The following is a 6,000-nucleotide window of genomic DNA, read 5'->3' as shown; positions in this document are numbered from 1 at the left end:
GCACTGCTGAGGTGGTATGGAAGCCCAGGTTTCTTTGACAGTGGCCTTCAGCTCATCTGCATTTTTTGGTCTCTTGTTTCTCATTTTCCTCTTGACAATATCCCATAGATTCTCTATGGGGTTCAGGTCTGGTGAGTTTGCTGGCCAGTCAAGCACACCAACACCATGGTCATTTAACCAACTTTTGGTGCTTTTGGCAGTGTGGGCAGGTGCCAAATCCTGCTGGAAAATGAAATCAGCATCTTTAAAAAGCTGGTCAGCAGAAGGAAGCATGAAGTGCTCCAAAATTTCTTGGTAAACGGGTGCAGTGACTTTGGTTTTCAAAAAACACAATGGACCAACACCAGCAGATGACATTGCACCCCAAATCATCACAGACTGTGGAAACTTAACACTGGACTTCAAGCAACTTGGGCTATGAGCTTCTCCACCCTTCCTCCAGACTCTAGGACCTTGGTTTCCAAATGAATTACAAAACTTGCTCTCATCTGAAAAGAGGACTTTGGAACACTGGGCAACAGTCCAGTTCTTCTTCTCCTTAGCCCAGGTAAGATGCCTCTGACGTTGTCTGTGGTTCAGGAGTGGCTTAACAAGAGGAATACGACAACTGTAGCCAAATTCCTTGACATGTCTGTGTGTGGTGGCTCTTGATGCCTTGACCCCAGCCTCAGTCCATTCCTTGTGAAGTTCACCCAAATTCTTGAATCGATTTTGCTTGACAATCATAAGGCTGCGGTTCTCTCGGTTGGTTGTGCATCTTTTTCTTCCACACTTTTTCCTTCCACTCAACTTTCTGTTAACATGCTTGGATACAGCACTCTGTGAACAGCCAGCTTCTTTGGCAATGAATGTTTGTGGCTTACCCTCCTTGTGAAGGGTGTCAATGATTGTCTTCTGGACAACTGTCAGATCAGCAGTCTTCCCCATGATTGTGTAGCCTAGTGAACCAAACTGAGAGACCATTTTGAAGGCTCAGGAAACCTTTGCAGGTGTTTTGAGTTGATTAGCTGATTGGCATGCCACCATATTCTAATTTTATGGTGAGTTTTTGTTAAATGTGAGCCAAAATCATCACAATTAAAAGAACCAAAGACTTAAACTACTTCAGTCTGTGTGCATTGAATTTATTTAATACACGAGTTTCACAATTTGAGTTGAATTACTGAAATAAATGAACTTTTCCACGACATTCTAATTTATTGAGATGCACCTGTATGTTGTTTAGTCATGAGTTAACCATGAACCATTTGTTACCAACATTATTAACCTATGAAAATGTACCTTATTTATTAATGTTACTGACATAAGTAAGCTGAAAGTGTAATTTAAACGTTAGTAAATGAAAATGTGTAGTTTAATGTAAAGTAACTACCTGTGAGCCATTTATTAATGACTTTCCAACATTAGTAACCTCTGAGAGTGAAACTTATTGTAAAATGCACAATAAAGAAACCTTTATTAAACAAGTTTCAAACTCGTGCACTCCATTTATCAATGAGTGACTTTTAATGCTTCAAGATTACATAATGTATCATACATATTATTCTATTCATAAATGAACATACATCATGTGCTATAGTCTGATGAACATTAAGCCATTCTGAACTTTATATAAAGCAAATAACAGACATTCATTAACATTAACACTCAACATAGAAAAATAGACAAACTATCATTAGAAAAAAATAAACACATGCATATATATATATATATATATATATATATATATATATATATATATATATATATATATATATATATATAGCTAAGGCTTTATTATTACATTAGCCTAGCCTATATGTAATATAAATATTAGACTATTATATGCGAATAAATAAATAATTGTATAAATAAAGTTCAGAACACATTTCAGTCAGGTCATTGTTTATCTAAAAGATAATTCACAAATACCGTTTGGCAACTTTTACAGGATGCATTAAGAGTAATTAAATAAATAGACATCCCATGTTGTTTCCACTAATTACCTGTACTCCTACAAAAGAGTGACAAGTTGCCCTTTCTATACTCTAGCATTAGTATTATCATTGCTCTTTCCAGTACAGCAGTTCTGTTTGCACTCCTCATTGCATTTTCAGTCTCTTTCACAATCTGAGTACTTCCATATTAAAATCAACATTCTGCATCCTGTATGACTGAAGGCAGGTGCCACTGGTGACGAGCTGGGTGGAATAACAATCAGTCGTCCTGGCAAAAGAGCTGATGTTCTCCACATGGCATCTGCAAAAGACAAGAGGGAGAGAGAGGGAAATGCAAACACACACACCAACACATGACAAGACAGACAGACAGGAGGGACTGTCCAGCCATGTCTGTGACATTAAGAATTTATGTGATCAGCTATATGCATTGTAATGTCCAGATTCAGTGGCACCTATTTTGTTCAGATCAAGCAAGTGGTTATTAATTTATTATGTAATTATATATATATATATATATATATATATATATATATATATATATATATATATATATACACATCCAAGTTTTATATTTCAAGTAGTTTGTTCATGCATACTGCGTGTCTTTTCAAAAAATGTTCTTGCTTCTCTGCAGCTCCAAAGTCCCGCATTTCTAATACCTGTGTCCCGCCTCCTAACCAATCACAGCTATGAAGTCACGTGACCCTCCACTGACCAGTCGCGTTTCCCATACAATATATTTGTGTTCTCCCAACAGTTTGATTTAAAGAATTTAAACATACAAAAGAAGCATTTTTAAATACTAATTTTATAAAAATGTATCTTGTTATTTTGTTATGATTTCAAAAATGGATTATAATATTTTAATTTGTTTAAGTTGCGAGTGATTGGTTAGACCTTTTAATGTTCAAATGTTTAATGTTCGGCCCCTTTTCGTGGCCGGCCCATCAGGAAAAGTCCCGGTTCTCCCTATGGCCAGTCCACCCCTGCATTACAATAATGAATATAGACAACACCTTTTAATCGCTATACTAGTCTATTTTTGCTGGATAGTTACATAAATGATGAATAATGACATTTTATGATTTTGATTAAAATAAGTATGAACAAGTACCTTTATTAAGCATTTATAACATGTGAGTTAAAATTGGCTCACTATTTGGCAGGCAATGCACGAAAGTCTCCCTTTTTATTCATGTGGTTATAACTGCACATAAATTATTTATAAAGCATTTGTAGAGTTATTAATCATTAATGAACCCCTTTATAACCCTTTAAAAGGGAATGTTAATGTGATGTTTGTTAACACTTTACATTAACAGTCCCTTTGTAAAGGGTTTATAAATGGGTTCATTGTGGCAATGTTTGTCGCTGTCTCCTAATGCATATTGTGGCCCCCTTCGTCATACTGCAGCCCACTTTGGCATATCGCAGCCCCGTTTCACAGGCGGCCCACAGTGAAAAGTTCCGGTTCTCCCAATGGCCAGTCCGCCTCTGTCTGGGTATGTATATGTATATTTCAGAATCAGAATCAGCTTTATTGCCAGGTATGCTTAAACATACAAGGAATTTGTCTTGGTGACAGGAGCTTCCAGTGCACATCAATACAATACAGCAACAAGACAGAGATAATAATAAAAAAATAAAATTTAGTCCAACTGAACCACAATTTTTTAACTTATGTCATGCAGCATGACAAGTCAAACACCTCACTAGTCTATTTTTCCTGGATCATTACATAAATGATGAATTATAACGTTTCATGTTTTTTATTAAAATATGTATAAACAAGTACCTTTATTAAGCATCTATAACATGCAAGTTAAAATAGGCTCACTATTTGGTAGGTATTGCATGAAAGTCGCCCTTTTTATTCATGTGGTTATAACTGCATATAAATGATTCATAATGCATTTGTAGATGAGTTATTAATCATTAATGAATCCCTTTATAAACCCTTAACAAAGGAAATGTTAATGTAAAGTGTTACCTTTTGTTTTAATGAAAAACCCACACAGAGCTTATGTCTCCCCCTTGTGGTGACCAAAGAACATGCAAAGGTAAGCTGGGACCAGATGTACAACTAAACTAAAATTTTTAGAAATTAGTAAATAAATATTAAAAACATACAAGGAGATTATAGGTAGGGTACATCAAATGTAGCCTACCTACAATCTCCTTGTTTGTTTTTTATTTAGTTTTTTACTAATTTCTTTATGCTGATCGAAGAAAGATGATTTCATCACTTTAAGGTGTGCCATAAAAAGACAAAAGCAATTAAGTTAAACATTTCTAATACATCATATTTGTAACGAACACACAGGCACAATGGGAAAAGGCCATATAGCCTATTTGAGTTCCCTTTCGTAGTTCATTCAACTCTTTGTCCTTTGACACCTTAGCAACACATTAGTGGTCACGTGGTCTGATTCTGAAGCCCCTATACAATCATGCCAATTCATTTGCTAATGGCGCTTTAGCAATGCCCCTAAGGAGCTACGTCATGGGCTCCTTATAGTGCACGCCTTCAGCGTCAACACTCAGATTTTCTTTACTTCAGTGCACAAATTTTGTCTCAGCCTGTGTTGCTTCTAGTGACTCATGCCGAAGCAAGGATTGTGTTCTCCCTTTTGAGAGGAAAAAGGTTAGGATGTTATTGTAAATAAGCATTTTCTTGTGTGGATTCCCACACTGTGATAGGCCAAGGGCGATGGCGCTTCATCGAGGCCCCATATATAAGAACAAAGTGAGCTTTGAGCTCCAGCTCTTTACGTAGGAAGATGGATAGAGGATGGACACCCAAATTTTCCTTGTGTTTATTTCCCTCCAGGCAGAAGCACCGCTCTCACCTGTCGGACATGCTCCCAAATCTGGCGTGCGGCCATTACAAGCCCTGCAGGCTGCTTCCTATTGTGTCATTCTAGAAAGGTTGCAATGTGAATGAGGCAGTTCAGGGCATTGCCCTGGCTTCTCTTTCATTCTCTCCTCTTTGGGCGTGCTGTCTCACGGCGGGTGAGCTCCAACTTGGACTGGTGCTCTGGCGCGGTGAGTGAAGAGGCATAAAAAGAGCATTTTTCTCTACAGTGATTGCGAACTGGTGCATGGGGTGATTCGTTGGCATTACTGTTCTCCCTGGGTCTCATCAGGAGATGGCAAGGCTGTGGAATTCATGGATGCATGACTGTTTCGCGGGCTATTAGATGCAAATTGCAATATTTGTCCCCATTCGATGGTGACATGGACATTGCGCTTCTCACTCCTTTAGTAAGTTCTGCACTCACTGATTTTGCAGTTCTTCCCAGCAGTTTTTGTTAAGGAGTTGTGATTTGAGTTCACTGTCCCCCATGCTTTTACTTCCCCTTGTGCGAGTCCCCTGTTTAATATGCATCGGATGCATGAGGGTCAGTGTTTATATATGCTGGTTGCCAAAAGTTTGGAATAATGTACAGATTTTGCACTTACGGAAAGAAATTGGTACTTTTATTCACCAAAGTGGCATTGAATTGAATTCAAACTCGTGCACTCCATAACTACTTCATAACTACACTTAAACTACTTCAAAGAGTTCTCATCAAAAAATCCTCCATGTGCAGCAATGACAGCTTTGCAGATCCTTGTTATTCTAGCTGTCAGTTTGTCCAGATACTCAGGTGACATTTCACCCCACACTTCCTGTAGCACTTGCCATAGATGTGTCTGTCTTGTCGGGCACTTCTCACGCACCTTACAGTCTAGCTGATCCCACAAAAGCTCAATGGGGTTAAGATCCATAACACTCTTTTCCAATTATCTGTTGTCCAATGTCTGTGTTTCTTTGCCCACTCTAACCTTTTCTTTTTTGGTTTTTCTGTTTCAAAAGTGACTTTTTCTTTGCAATTCTTCCCATAAGGCCTGCACCCCTGAGTCTTCTCTTTACTGTTGTATATGAAACTGGTGTTGAGCGGGTAGAATTCAATGAAGCTGTTAGCTGAGGACATGTGAGGCGTCTATTTCTCAAACTAGTCATCATACTCTGATGTACTTATCCTCTTGTTTAGTTGTATCTGGGCATTCCACATCT

This window comes from Myxocyprinus asiaticus, chromosome 36, assembly GCF_019703515.2.
Source record: "Myxocyprinus asiaticus isolate MX2 ecotype Aquarium Trade chromosome 36, UBuf_Myxa_2, whole genome shotgun sequence".
Taxonomy (NCBI): domain Eukaryota; kingdom Metazoa; phylum Chordata; class Actinopteri; order Cypriniformes; family Catostomidae; genus Myxocyprinus; species Myxocyprinus asiaticus.
This window is presented reverse-complemented; position numbering follows the sequence as displayed.